Genomic DNA, 16,462 nt, shown 5'->3' with positions numbered 1-16,462 from the left:
GATAGCCCTATTTGGTAAAAGACCAAGTGCATATTATGTCAAGAACAGCTCAAATAAGCAAAGAGAAACAACAGTCCATCATTACTTTAAGACATGAAGGTCAGTCAATCCAGAACACTTCAAGAACGGAAAGTTTCTTCAATGGCAGTCGCAAACACCATCAAGCGCTATGATGAAACTGGCTCTCATGAGGACTGCCACATGAAAGGAAGACCCAGAGTTCTCGATGGTGCAGCTGTATAACTTTTTGAGGATCTGAGGACCCATGCCAAATCTTTTCAGTCTACTGAGTGGGAATAGGTGTTGTCGTGCCCTCTTCATGACTGTCTTGGTGTGTTTGGACCATGATAGTTGGTTGGTGATGTGGACACCAATAGTGTCTGCAGTGTCTGCTGTGTGATAGAGCTTTCCTTTCTCAATTATATCACCGGATCAAGAGCCTGGACACACAATGAACTTGACTAACCTCCTTTAGAGGCATCAACTCACATCAACTCTGCACTACACCCTCAAACAGCCCTTCTCTCCACTTCTGTCTGATTGGTTGGATAAAGATTGGTTCGATAGTGGTTCTCAGGCATGTCACCACTACCTGTCATTCTCCTGACTGTGGATTGACCCAAAAATATCTTCCATTTTACATGACACGTGCTGGAGTTCTATTGACAGTTCGGGAGAGTGGGGTATGTTGAGCCATTTTTTTACATTCAGCATCACTCTATCGAAGGAAATATTGTATTCTTTGGATGCTTTTACACAGGTAGCCCAATTATGATCTTTTCCACATTAGATCTTTTCTCATCTTTTTCAGAGCTTATCTGATTGGGAAAAATACAAATTTGTAAAATAAAGATCAGAATTGGCCTGCCTGTGTAAACGTAGCTATACTACCAAAGATATCTACATACACTGAACAAAAATATAAACACAACATGTAACAATTTCAAAGATTTAACAGTTCATATAAGGAAATCAGTCAATTGAAATAAATTCATTAGGCCATCGCTTTTAAAAAAAAGGTAGGAGCGTGGATCAGCAACCAGTCAATATCTGGTGGGACCAACATTTCCCTCATGCTGCGAGACACATCTCCTTCGCATAGAGTTGATCAGGCTGTTGATTGTGGCCTGTGGAATGTTGTCCCACTCCTCTTCAATGGCTGTGCGAAGTTGCTGGATATTGGTGGGAACAAGAGCACGCTGTCATACACATTGATCCAGAGCATCTGAAACATGCTCAATGGGTGACATGTCTGGTGAGTATGCAGGCCATGGAAGAACTGGGACATTTTCAGTTTTCAGGAATTGTGTACAGATCCTTGCAACATGGGGCCATGCATTATCATGCTGAAACATGAGGTGATGGCAGCGGATGAATGGGATAACAATGGGCCTCAGGACGTCATCACGGTATCTCTGTGCATTCAAATTGCCACCGATAAAATTAAATTGTGTTCGTTGTCCGTAGTTTATGTCTACCCGTACGATAACCCCACAGTCACCATGGGGCACTCTGTTCACAACATTGACATCAGCAAACTGCTCACACACAACGCTGTACACATTGTCTTCCTGGTACAGTTGAAACCGGGATTCATCCGTGAAGAGCACACTTGTCCAGTGTGCCAGTGGACATCAAAGGTGAGCATTTGCCCACTGAAGTCTGTTACAACGCCAAACTGCAGTTTGTTCAAGACCCATGAGAGGACGCAGATGAGCAACACTGAGACTGTTCTCAAATTCTTTGGTTGTACAAACACATATTTTCATCAGCTGTCCGGGTGTTTTATTTCACCTTCATTTAACCAGGTAGGCCAGTTTAGAACAAGTTCTCATTTTCAACTGCGACCTGGCCAAGATAAAGCAAAGCAGTGCGACACAAAAAACACAGAGTTACACATGGGATAAACAAACGTACAGTCAATAACACAATAGAAAAATATATATACAGCGTGTGCAAATTTAGTAGGATTAGGGAGGTAAGGCAATAAATAGGCCATAATGGTGAAAAAATTACAATTTAGCACTGGAGTTATAGATGTACAGAAGATGAATATGCAAGTAGATATACTGGGGTGCAAAGGAGCACAAAAAAAACAATATGGGGATGAGGTAGTTGGGTGGGCTATGTACAGATGGTCTGTGTACAGGGGCAATGATTGGTAAGCTACTCGGACACCTGACGCTTAAAGTTAGTGAGGGAGATATAAGATTCCAGCTTCAGTGATTTTTGCAATTTGTTCCAGTCATTGGCAGCAGAGAACTGGAAGGAAAGGCGGCCAAAGGGGGAGTTGGCTTTGGGGATGTGAAATATACCTTCTGGAGCGCGTGCTACGGGTGGGTGCTGCTATAGTGACCAGTGAGCTGAGATAAGGCCGGGCTTTACCTAGCAAAGACTTATTGTTGACCTGGAGCCAGTGGGTTTGGAATATGAAGTGAGGGCCAGCAAACGAGAGCATACAGGTCGCAGTGGTGGGTAGTATATGGGGCTATGGTGACAAAAAGGATGACACTGTGATAGACTACATCCAGTTTGCTGAGTAGAGTGTTGGAGGCTATTTTGTAAATGACATCGCCGAAGTCGAGAATCGGTAGGATAGTCAGTTTTACGAGGGTATGTTTGGCAGCATGAGTGAAGGATGCTTTGTTGTGAAATAGGAAGCCGATTCTAGATTTAATTTTGGATTGGAGATGCTTAATGTGAGTCTGGAATGAGAGTTTACAGTCTAACCAGACATCTAGGTACTTGTAGTTGTCCACATATTCTAAGTCAGAACCGTCCAGAGTAGTGATGCTAGACGGGCAGCGATCGTTTGAAGAGCATGCATTTAGTTTTACTTGCATTTAAGAGCAGTTGGAGGCCACGGAAGGAGTGTTGTATGGCATTGAAGCTCGTCTGGAGATTTGTTAACACAGTGTCCAAAAACAGGCCAGAAGTATACCGAATGGTGTCATCTGCATAGAGGTGGATCAGAGAATCACCAGCAGCAAGAGCGGCATCATTGATATATACAGAGAAAAGAGTTGGCCCGAGAATTGAACCCTGTGGCACCCCCATAGAGACTGCCAGAGGTCCGGACAACAGGCCCTCCGATTTGACACAATGAACTCTGTCTGAGAAGTAGTTGGTGAACCAAGTGAGGCAGTCATTTGAGAAACCAAGGCTGTTGAGTCTGCCGATAAGAATGCAGTGATTGACAGAGTCGAAAGCCTTGGCCAGGTCTATGAAGACGGCTGCACAGTATTGTCTCCTATCGATGGCGGTTATGATATCGTTTAGGACCTTGAGCGTGGCTGAGGGTGCACCCATGACCAGCTCAGAAACCAGATTCCAAAGGGGAGAAGGTACGGTGGGATTCTAAATGTTTGGTGATCTGTTTGTTAACTTGGCTTTCAAAGACTTCAGAAAGGCAGGGTAGGATAGATATAGGTCTGTAACAGTTTGGGTCTAAAGTGTCTCCGCCTTTAAAGAGGGGGATGACCGCAGAAGTTTTCCAATCTTTAGGGATCTCAGACAATATGAAAGAGAGGTTGAACAGGCTAGTAATAGGGGTTGCAACAATGGAGGCGGCTCATTTTAGAAAGAGAGGGTCCAGATTGTCTAGCCCAGCTGATTTGTAGGGGTCCAGATTTTTCAGGTCTTTCAGAACATCAGCTATCTGGATTTGGGTGAAGGAGAAATGGGGGAGGCTTGGGCAAGTTACTGTGGGGGGTGCAGAGCTGGCGACCAGTGTAGGGGTAGCCAGGTGTAAAGCATGGCCAGCCGTAGAAAAATATTTATTTAAATTCTCGACTATCATAGATTTATAGGTGGTGACAGTGTTTCCTAGCCTCAGTGCAGTGGGCAGGTGGGAGGAGTTGCTCTTATTCTCCATGGACTTTACAGTGTCTCAGAACTTTTTCGAGTTTGTGCTACAGGATGCAAATTTCTGTTTGAAAAAGCTAGCCTTTGCTTTCCTAACTGCCTGTGTATATTTGTTCCTAACTTCCCTGAAAAGTTGCATATCGTGGGTGCTATTCGATGCTAATGCAGTACGCCACAGGATGTTTTTGTGCTGGTCAAGGGTAATCAAGTCTGGAGTGAACCAAGGGCTATATCTGTTCTTAGTTCTGCATTTTTTGAATGGGGCATGCTTATTTATGATGGTGAGGAAAGCACTTTTAAAGAATAACCAGTCATTCTCTACTGACGGAATGAGGTCAATATCCTTCCAGGACTGTGAATTAATTGCCCCCCATTTAGCTTCAGAGTTTGTACTGTTAGGTGACCTAAACTGGGATATGCTTAACACCCCGGTCGTCCTACAATCTAAGCTAGATGCCCTCAATCTCACACAAATTATCATGAAACCTACCAGGTACAACCCTAAATCCATAAACACGGGCACCCTCATAGATATCATCCTGACCAACCTGCCCTCTAAATACACCTCTACTGTCTTCAACCAGGATCTCAGCGATCACTGCCTCATTGCCTGCGTCCGTAATGGGTCCGCGGTCAAACGACCACCACCCCTCATCACTATCAAATGCTCCCTAAAACACTTCAGGTCGATTAGAAAAGCCTGCTCACTGAAATGTTCTAGGGAGCGTTTGACAGTGATGAGGGGTGGTCGTTTTACCGTGGACCCATCATAGACGCAGGCAATGAGGCAGTGATCTGATGCATGAAACCAAGGCTTTTACAGTTACAGAAGTCAACAGATGATAGCGTTTGGGGAATAGGAGTGGAACTGGGGGCTACAGGGCCTGGGTTAACCTCTACATCACCAGAGGAACAGAGGAGGAGTAGGATAAGGGTATGGCTAAAGGCTATAAGAACTGGTTGTCTAGTGCGTTGGAGACAGAGAATAAAAGGAGCAGATTTCTGGGCGTGGTAGAGAATAAATTCAAGGCATAATGTACAGACAAGGGTATGGTAGGATGTGAGTACAGTGGAGGTAAACCTAGGCGTTGAGTGACAATGAGAGAGGTTTCGTCTCTGCAGGCACCAGTTAAGCCAGATGAGGTCTCAGCATGTGTGTGGGGTGGGATAAAAGAGCTATCTAAGGCATTTTGAGCTGGACTGAGGGCTCTACAGTGAAATAAAACAATTAGAACTAGCCAAGACAACAGTAGACAAGGCATATTGACATTAGAGAGAGGCATAAAGCAATCACAGGTGTTGATCAAGAGAGCTAAGACAACAATGGGTAAATGGCGATGAATGGGCAGAGTGGGTCAGTTAGATACATACAGGACCTGAGTTCGAGGCTGGGGCAGACGGGTAAACAAAATGAAGTACCGTGTTATTGAAACAGTCCGGGGGGCATCAGCTGTGTAGCCGAGTGATCATAGGGTCAAAAGAGCAGCAATAGTTGAGTCAGGGTGCCGTTCGGTAGTCACTACTACGCCAGGCGAGCAGGGAACACAGCGTTCAGAAAAGCTAGCGGGCCAGGGCTAGTAGATGGTTCTTCGGCGACATTTTAACAGAATAGCCTTTTGAGACCACATCGGGCGATCACGTCGGCAGTCCAGTCGTGATGGATCGGTGGGGCTCTGTGTCGACAATAAAGGGTCCAGGCCAATTGGCAAAGGAGGTATTGTAGCCCTAAAATTAGCTGGCGTATGGGCCTAGCTCCAGGCTAGCTCAAGGCTAGCTGGTGCTTGCTTCGGGATAGAGGCGTTAGCTAACAGTGGCCACTCGTTTGCAGCTAGCTAGCTGCGATGATACAGTGTAATGATCCAGAGCAGCAGGAATCCGGTGATATGGTAGAGAGAAGCAGTCCGGCATGCTCTGGGCTGATATCACGCTGTGCAGACTGGCAGGTGTTGTCCAAGCTAAGGCTGGCTGATGACAGAGAAAAAGGAGAAGACCGCTAGCCGTGGCTAACAAAGACTAGTAGCTAGTTAGCTGGCTAGCTCCTGATGGAAGTTCCAGTTATAAGGAATACAAATTGCAGATCCGTACCACATTGGGTGAGGCGGGTTGCAGGAAAGTATGTTTAGTTCGTAGATAGAAAGTAAGATTAAGATATATATGAAAAATACTGTCTATTTACATGGGATAAGACAAAGACAAATACACATGTCCTACTGCTGAGATGTCCTACGCCATCTTGCATCCCACAGGTGAAGAAGGCGGATGTGGAGATCCTGGGCTGGCATGGTTACAGGTGGTCTGCGGTTGTGAGGCCGGGTGGATGTACTGCCAAATTCTCGAAAACAATGTTGGAGTCGGCTTATGGTAGATACATTAACATTACATTCTCTGGCAACAGTGGACATTCCTGCAGTCAGCATGCCAATTGCACACTCCCTCTAAACTTCAGACATCTGTGGCATTGTATTATGTGACAAAACTGCACATTTTAGAGTGGCCTTTTATTGTCCCCGGCACAAGGTGTACCTGTGTAATGATCATGCTGTTTAGTCAGCTTCTTGATATGCCACACCTATCAGGTGGATGGATTATCTTGGCGAATGAGAAATGCTAACAGGGATTTAACAAATTTGTGCACAACATTTTAAAGAAATAAGCTTTTTGTGCATATTGAAAATTACTGGGATATCTTATTTCATCTCATGAAACCTGGGAGGAACACTTTACACGATGTGTTTATATTTTTGTTCAGTGTATATCTGTGTTAGGAAGGCCAGCGGTTGACATGTGTTTTGACTGCCTGAGTTTATCTGCTAGCTGACCTGGGCTGCTGTGCTGTTTGAACAGGGCAACTGAACAGAGAGACACTCAAAATGCCTGCCGCTCAGCCCTCGGCCATAATTCAATTACACTGAGCAGGGCCCGGCAGTGGGAGCCGAGGGGATAATACACACATCCAGCTCCACTTACACACCCCTGGTCTGCACGACTCATTATGAACCAGTCTGCTGAAGCATGAACACACACAAACACATAGACGCACGCGCACTCGCACAAACACACACAGAGAACAGGGGCAACTGAGAATGGCACCAGTTGCATTATAAAACGTATTCAGTATAATGAGGGGCCCTGTGACAGTATGACTGCATCAAGAGCCTGGAAACTCCATGAATTTGGCTAACTTCATTTAGTGGCATAGATAATGCTTCTCAGGCATGTCACCACTGCATGTCATTCACCTGACTGTGGCTTGGCCCAAAAATAACAACAATTTTATATGACAGGTACTGGAATTGTGTGATCTCTATAGACAATATGGGAGAGTGGGGTAAGTTGAGTCATTACATTCAGCATCACTCTGTCAATAGAAATATAGTATTATTTGGCTGCTTATACACAGACAGCCCAATTCTGATATTTTTTCCACTAATTGGTCTTTTGACCAATCACATTAAATATTTTTCAGAGCTTATCTGATTGGTCAAAAGTGAAAAAATATCAGAATTGCCTTGCCTGTGTAAATGCAGCAATACTAACAAAGATATCTACATATATTTCAGGATGTTGTGTATCCCTGGAAGTAATCAGAATTCATGTAAACATTACAATTTTGAAAACATAGCTTGTCCAAAAAAGTTGTCTCTTTGCATAACGTGGGACAGGGTAAGTTAAGACACCTACACATTTCTGTACTAAATGAAATATTACTGCTACCTTTTTAAAACCATGGTCAAACACTTTTAACATAGGCCAGGCCCTGTTGTTGTCGCGTATACCAGTGATAATGCCTTGCATTATGACTGGGAAGAAAACACTTACATTTAGTCAACCTGCCATTGGCTCAACCATTAACTCAACTTACCCCAAGTCAAAGTTTTGTACTTTATTTGCCCATTCAACTACAATGATGCACTTTCATGCTAGTATTAGGTCCTCATATAGAAGCTGATAGAGAGCCTTCCGGATGCATAGAACAATATTAAATGATCTACTTTGGTTGAAATACAAGCATTGTGAAACCTCTAACACAATAAATTAATTTGACGGTGACAATCTGTTTTTTGGACCTAACTTTCTTACCACTTATTTACATGTGGTTTCTCCATGAAATGATGACCTCTCCCTAAATATTTGGTCAAACGTTTCCTAGAAATAAGGGTGGGTCGACTTCCCTCTTTGGCTCAACATCCCTCTCTCCCCTACATGTTACAACTTGTGTTTGCTATATTAGATGTCAGGACAGTTGGGGGATACTCATCAAAGTGTTTATTTATATTAGACCACAGTACCACTATTTAACCCATGGAAGTTGTCCTCTTATTTAGCCTTCACAGGAAAACACTTGACTCAGTAGACAGAGCCATTGTGCAGATGGATGATTTTAAAGCTTAGTGTGAGAACACAATCAATTTCTAAACTTGGCAAAAGTCGAATTAGTGCATTTATGTAAAGGACGAAGTGTAGAGGCCTTTGCTACTGCAGATCAGCAACAGCTGTGTAACATAATATGAAATGGACAACTTGTGTGATGTTGACCTTTTGTTTGTGTAGGCTACTTGTTTGATATGTCAAGGCTAATTCTTTCACTAATAATGTGTGTTTGTTTTTCACAATTAGACATAACCTGTCTACTTCATGACAGTGTTTGTGTTACATAACCTGGGCTAGGCTATTCATGAAAAATGAATTTATTAAAAAATATATCACAAGTAGGCCCATGTCTGTGCTTCAGAATCTAGGCCAGAGGCATATGGACCACAGCAGCATATGTTCAACATGGTGACTGCACAAAGAGCAACAACAGCGCAGTGAAGGACAGACAATTATTGCCTGTCACAATCAATAGGTTGAGAAGGTGGGTAGAATGAGAAGGTGGGTAGAAAAAAGAAAGTCGTAAAAATGCCGCCGCCAAAGGCCAGGTTGAGAGGTCGTAGGGAATGAAAATATAAAGCAGTTGTCCTCACGCAGGCCAAGCAATTTCGGAACCAGAGGCAACACACTTTTCCTAAAAACTGAGATGCCCCAGACCTGTCCTGCCGGTTCCTGGTTCTTGGCTGCAAATGTGCATGCGAACAGCTTGTAAATGACAGAGGAAGCCGAGGTGTAGAGAAGAAGGGCCCGGGGCTAGGGGAGTTTACACAACGCCTTAACATTTATCCGCCCTCTCTGATTTTTCTATCCGACCTAACATAACGATGGCAATAAAGCGCAACCTTCCTGAGAAAATATTCAAAGGTTCTTGGCCCTGATCCCTTTTTCACATAGCCTACACCCTTGACAGATTAGATATATTCTGTTGCTGTTATTGTGCTTTTGACAAGAGTAACTGCCGTGCAGAATTAAAGATTGGATTGCAAATGCATAATTTAGCATACATTGTATATAATGCATATAGGCCTACAATCATGTTTTTGTCACCCTATAATAATTATTCTTATCCCTATAATAATTATTTCTGATGAATTCTGATTACATCTGCTGTCAATTTGTAAGGCCTGCTGCATGGGTATAGACATAGGCCCACAATGTCCTCAGTTTGGGGTCATACAGCAGTTTATTTAATGAAGTGCCATCACAGGGCCCATCTGTCTCCATCCAACACAACCTAATTATCATGAAACATTGTCCTTATTCAAACTTAAAATTTTACTTCCTGTATCATTGTCAAGTCAACTGTTGTGTAGCCATTCACAGACAGCGAATGATGACAGATGACCAAGGTGACATAGACTTACATGTAGTGTGTACAGGTATAACAGACCCACTCATTTACTAAACCTGTACAGGTAGGTCTCAGGCTTACAGTCCCTTCAATAGAGTGACAGTAGTACTATTGGAAGGGGTGTGGCAAGAGGAGGAGGAGGAGGGATTCAGCTTCAGAGAGCGAGCTGTGCTGTTTTCAGCCGGAGGCATGTATCTCAGATTTAAGAATGAGTTAGCGTGTCAAGATAGCGTGTCTCGCTACAGACCACGCCTGCACCTGTCAGGTGTTCAGTGGCATGCCTATGTTTCGTGCGGGAACTCTTGTGTGTACTGTGTGTGCGTGAGAGAGAGCATGTCTGTCTGTGTGTGCTTGTGTGTACTCTTTCTCTCATTTGCTGCACGCAGCTGCATACCCAAGCAGTTATGGACACCTGTGATTTACTTACAGATGTAGGAGCTTAATTTGATCACCTTGTTGCAGGAGAACTTTTAAGTAATGTAGGAAATATAAAACTTGTAGTGAATTTGAGGTTCAAAAAGGCATCTGAAGTTTGTAATTTCTACGAAAAATGTACCAACCTCTAAAAAAATGTACATGAATTATAATCCACATAATAATTCACATTTCCTGCTGTAGCAAACTAGCTCAAATTAAGATCCAACATCTGTAATGCCTCCAATGGCTGTGCAGCCCTGGAAACACCTAAATATTGACAGAGTTATGCAGCACCTCAGTGGCTGAGCCGAGCTGAGGAGCTCTCTTCTTCCTCTATACCTCTACACACAGGTTGGGGCTGGTTATGTAAACAACACAGAGAGGAAGAGCAGGTTTAGTGTTTAGTATAATTTCAGAGCATCTCTCTCCCCTACCTAGCTGAGACACACAGGGGAAGTGTTGATACACAGGGCAGACAGACCAAGACTAAGATCATTATAACAGCCTTTGACTATGGACATTTCTCTTCCTCATCTCTAACCACTCATTAGCAAGGGGTAGATCTGTGGACTTTCATTCACATTGGCAACAACACAATACTCAGGGTCAGGGTTTTGTACTGACCACATGAACCAAAAAAACAAACTCATCCATCTGCACAATGGCTCTGTCTACTGAGTCAACCTGGTCTCGGAGCATTTAATATTATTCTGTACGTAAATCCGAGACACTCCATTTAGTATGATATGTCACATTTTGCATGGTATGTATTCATTTGTGAATGTCCATCATCCATTTGTAGGATATGTTATGAATTACGTTGTTTTGGCTAATGTTAGCTAGGTGGCTAATCTTAATGTCAGCTAGCTGGCTAATGTTAGCTAGGCTAGGGGTTAAGGTTTATGGTTAAGGTTAGGGGAAGGGTTAGCTAAAATTGTTAGGGTTAGGGTTAGCTAACGTGCTAAGTAGTTGAAAAGTAGCTAAAAAGTAATAAGTAGTTAAAGTTGCTAATTAGCTAAAATGCTAAAACTGTCAGTGATGAGATTCGAAGACGCAACCTTTGGGTTCTAAGATGCTCACGTAATAAGCCTACCCATCCACCCTGACCAACCACCCTCCTTTTGTTTTTACCTCCTTTTTATTTTACATTAACCATACAAAATGTAACTCATCATACTAATTTGAGTGTTCCGGATTTATGTTAACTATGGCGGCATGAACTGAACAGGGAAACTCTGGACTCTGAGTTGAGTTGAACTGGGCTGCTTAATGTTATGACCACTGACAACCTGCTGACATAAAAGCAGCTGGCATGCATTCAGTTAGCCCTTCCCCCTAGCTGAATACAGTTACTTTACCCATGGAGCACATCAAACAATGTCAGAAATCCAGACCTTTCAGGTAGCCAGCCCCACCTGCCAAGATATTAAAGTCCCTTGGATGATGTCAATGCAGAAATGACAGATGACAACAAGATAACCGGCATATTTGAGTTTCTCTTTTGAGGAATGAACAGAGAGGATGTTAGCTATGCTGTTGGAATGCCAGGTGCCGTGTCTATTCCTGACTACAAGGCCACTGTGGGAATATAATTAAATACAACACTTTCGTAGACCTCTATCTATATGGGTATGTCCAAACCTGCATCAGTGACCTAACTGCCTGGCCTGATGTCAGAAGCCCTCTGCCTAGGCATGCGTTACGTGCCTTTGGTCACACGTGCGCACACACACACACACACAAGACGTGTGTCTGGATGGGCATGGCGTGTCAGGGAGAGAATAGCTCTCCTATCTGAGGCTACCTGGAGAGCATTTCTGGAACACCTTTATCTGCTACATCTTGGTGCTCAACTGCAGCTGCCAGTGTATAGCTGAGTTAGGGTGGCAACAACCTCGCCCAGTAGTGCAACAATGGTGGAGGTGCCGCATTGAAATAAAACCTTCAACACATAATAAATAGAAATGTTATTATTCTAAATACTTGGAATATACAATTTCTCTAAAAGTCATTGACATATGAGTGGTAGATGAAATGTATAGGAAGGAAAAGATCATTGTATAGTTAGAATACTGCAGACCTAAGGAGAGAGAGAGGTAAGTACAGATTGCGGTACATATTTCCTTTCCCGTCAGTATAATGACATTGTGCACAGTAGAGAGAACTTCTAAAGCCTAGACATAATGTTCATTAAACATCTCCTGTATATGGCAGCAGTAGGGTAGATAAGGGTTAGTATGGTATGCACTGCACATCTGAAGTGCACTTTGTTGACCCATTATAAACTCAGTTGAACTCCTCACTGCTGTCATCTACAGGACAAAAGGTGGAAATACATTACAATTGCATGACAAGCGGTGAAGGAAATTAGATAATCTCTCACTCCCTCTTCTCTTTTCTCTCTGACATAGTTCTTAAATTGTTTCATGTTGTTTTTCCTGATCTTTGTTGCCGAGCGACGTCTTTACTGTGAGCCATGGCTGCACGGCAGGGGGTGGAGCTGGTAGATGAGAGGCTTGGAGGCTTGTCACGCACACGCGCATCCTCACGCGCACACACACACCTTTCCACCATGCACCCACGCACACACATAGCCTTCCACCTGTTCTATCACCACCAGAGAGCTGACAAGTGTACAACGTGTCTGAATCAAAGAGACCAAAAAGGAGTTGGTGTTCTTCACCACAGAACAAACATGATGAGCAGGGGATTTTCCCAGGCTGAACAGAACATACTTTTAACTCATCCATGTGGACTCTCATCACAGGCTCAGTTAGGAAACGAGTTGAGACTTGACAACACAGGGGGTCTGTAAATACCCATCCAGCTGTCTTTGCAAAAGCATTTGAACCCTGACCTCTGGTACTTACACCACTCATAATTACACTGAACCTCACTATGGTTCACCATCTTTACCTGCCAAGCCTGAGACATCATGTGTTACATATTATGTGCAAATGGTTTACTCTGTGTCATATAGTGGTATTAGTAACATACAGCTTGTTAGGTGATGCTGAACCCCATCTGTGACTTAGCCCCCTCTTCTGGAGATGACACAGTACCTCTGGAGAGAGAATACCTGCAGAGACAACAAGTGCTAATAGACTGACTGAAAGGCAGGAAAGCAGACAGACAAACAAATAGTCTGGAGTTGTTCCCATAAGTGATTGTAACTGGCTGTAGTGTGTAGACCCTGAGGAAGAGCAACCTGCATCCTCAACCAGGGCCAAGCAGCTGGTCTTTTATTCATTACATTTTTTATGTCATGTTTTGATATTTTTGATTGTCTACAGTCCACACTCTCGGTATTTGTGATTTAATGGTGCATACCATTTGTGATTAGCAGATATTTCCAAGCCCTACAGTGCTCTAAAATCTTGACTTCATTAGGGAAAGTGCTGGTGTGTACTATATACATACTTACACACAAGCAGAGACACACATAATGCTTTCGAAGGTGATCTAAGGTGTAGACCAATAAGTAGCATTAAGAGAGTCCACTCCACACCACATATGGACCTATCTTGAGTAGGGAAGTTCAACACTAACGACAACAAAAAAGAGTATGTTTACCAACACTCATATCCAAAGAACTTTCTGAAACTTTCAAATGGTTCCTTTTTTATTTACACTAAATATACAAAAGTATGTGGACACCCCTTCAAATTAGTGGATTCTGCTATTTCAGCCATACTCATTGCTGACAGGTGCAATCGCCATCGATAAACATTGGCAGTAAAATGGCCTTACTGAAGAGCTCAGTGACTTTCAACGTGGCACCGTCATAGGATGCCACCTTTCCAACAGGTCAGTTCGTCAAATTTCTGCCCTGCTAGAACTGCCCCGGTCAACTGTAAGTGCTGTTATTGTGAAGTGGAAACGTCTAGGAGCAACAACGGCTCAGCCGCGAAGTGGTAGGCCACACAAGCTCACAGAATGGGACTGCAGAGTGCTGAAGCGCCTAACGTGTAAAAATCATCTGTCTTCGGTTGGAACACTCACTACTAAGTTCCAAACTTCCAGTGGAACGCATTCTCTGGAGTGATGAATCACACTTCACCATCAGGCAGTCCAAAGGACGAATCTGGGTTTGGCGGATGCCAGGAGAACGCCACCTGCCCAAATGCATAGTGCCCACTGCAAAGTTTGGTGGAGGAGGAATAATGGTCTGGGGCTGTTTTTCATGGTTTGGGCTGCGCCCCTTAGTTCCAGTGAAGGGAAATCTCTAGAGCATACAATGACATTCTAGATGATTCTGTGCTTGCAACTTTGTGGCAACAGTTTAGGAAATGCCCTTTCCAGTTTCAGCATGACAATGCCCATGTGCACAAAGTGAGGTCCATACAGAAATGGTTTGTCGAAATCAGTGTGGAAGAACTTGACTGGCCTGCACAGAGCCCTGACCTCAACCCCATTGAACATCTTTGGGATGAATTGGAACGCCGACTGCGAGCCTGGCCTAATCGCCCGACATCACTAAGGCTCTTGTGGCTGAATGGAAGCGTTCCCGCAGCAATATTCCACCATGTAGTGGAAAGCCTTGCCAGAAGAATGGAGGCTGTTATAGCAGCAAAGCGGGGACTAACCCCATATTAATGTCCATTGTTTTAGTTTACAATGGAGCTCCTAGTTCCACTCTTCATACCTCTGATACCTCCTTTGTACCACCTCCCACACATGCGGTGACCTCACCCATTACAACCAGCATGTCCAGAGATACAACCTCTCTTATCATCACCCAGTGCCTGGGCTTACCTCCAATGTACCCGCACCCCACCATACCCCTGTCTGCGCATTATGCCCTAAATATATTCTACCATGCCCAGAAGTCTACTCCTTTTATTCTTTGTCCCCAACACTCTAGGCGACCAGTTTTGATAGCCTTTAGCCGCACCCTCATACTACTCCTCCTTTGTTCCTCGGGTGATGTGGAGGTAAACCCAGGCCCTGCATGTCCCCAGGCACCCTCATTTGTTGACTTCTGTGATCGAAAAAGCCTTGGTTTCATGCATGTCAACATCAGAAGCCTCCTCCCTAAGTTTGTTTTACTCACTGCTTTAGCACACTCTGCCAACCCTGATGTCCTTGTCCGCAGTCAAACGACCACCCCTCATCACTGTCAAACGCTCCCTAAAACACTTCTGCGAGCAGGCCTTTCTAATCGACCTGGCCCGGGTATCCTGGAAGGATATTGACCTCATCCCGTCAGTTGAGGATGCCTGGTCATTCTTTAAAAGTAACTTCCTCACCATCTTAGATAAGCATGCTCCGTTCAAAAAATGCAGAACTAAGAACAGATATAGCCCTTGGTTCACTCCAGACCTGACTGCCCTCGACCAGCACAAAAATATCCTGTGGCGGACTGCAATAGCATCGAATAGTCCCTGCGATATGCAACTGTTCAGGGAGGTCAGGAACCAACACACACAGTCAGTCAGGAAAGCTCTAACTCCAAAAAGTTCTCGGACACTGTAAAGTCCATGGTGAACAAGAGCACCTCCTCCCAGCTGCCCACTGCACTAAGGCTAGGTAACACTGTCACTACTGATAAATCCATGATAATCGAAAACTTCAACAAGCATTTCTCAACGGCTGGCCATGCCTTCCTCCTGGCTACTCCAACCTCGGCCAACAGCTCCCCCCCCCCCCGCAGCTACTCGCCCAAGCCTCCCCAGCTTCTCCTTTACCCAAATCCAGATAGCAGATGTTCTGAAAGAGCTGCAAAACCTGGACCCGTACAAATCAGCTGGTCTTGACAATCTGGACCCTCTTCTGAAACTATCCGCCACCATTGTCGCAACCCCTATTACCAGCCTGTTCAACCTCTCTTTCATATCGTCTGAGATCCCCAAGGATTGGAAAGCTGCCGCAGTCATCCCCCTCTTCAAAGGGGGAGACACCCTGGACCCAAACTGTTACAGACCTATATCCATCCTGCCCTGCCTATCTAAGGTCTTCGAAAACCTAGTCAACAAACAGATCACTGACCATCTCGAATCCCACCGTACCTTCTCCGCTGTGCAATCTGGTTTCCGAGCCGGTCACGGGTGCACCTCAGCCATGCTCAAGGTACTAAACGATATCATAACCGCCATCGATAAAAGACAGTACTGAGCAGCCGTCTTCATCGACCTGGCCAAGGCTTTCGACTCTGTCAATCACCATATTCTTATCGGCAGACTCAGTAGGCTCGGTTTTTCTAATGACTGTCTTGCCTGGTTCACCAACTACTTTGCAGACAGAGTTCAGTGTGTCAAATCGGAGGGCATGTTGTCCGGTCCTCTGGCAGTCTCTATGGGGGTGTCACAGGGTTCAATTCTCGGGTCGACTCTTTTCTCTGTATATATCAATGATGTTGTTCTTGCTGCGGGTGATTCGCTGATCCACCTCTACGCAGACGACACCATTCTGTATACTTCTGGCCCTTCCTTGGACACTGCGCTATCTAACCTCCAAATG

Source organism: Oncorhynchus kisutch, linkage group LG8 (assembly GCF_002021735.2).
Source record: "Oncorhynchus kisutch isolate 150728-3 linkage group LG8, Okis_V2, whole genome shotgun sequence".
NCBI lineage: Eukaryota > Metazoa > Chordata > Actinopteri > Salmoniformes > Salmonidae > Oncorhynchus > Oncorhynchus kisutch.
This window is presented reverse-complemented; position numbering follows the sequence as displayed.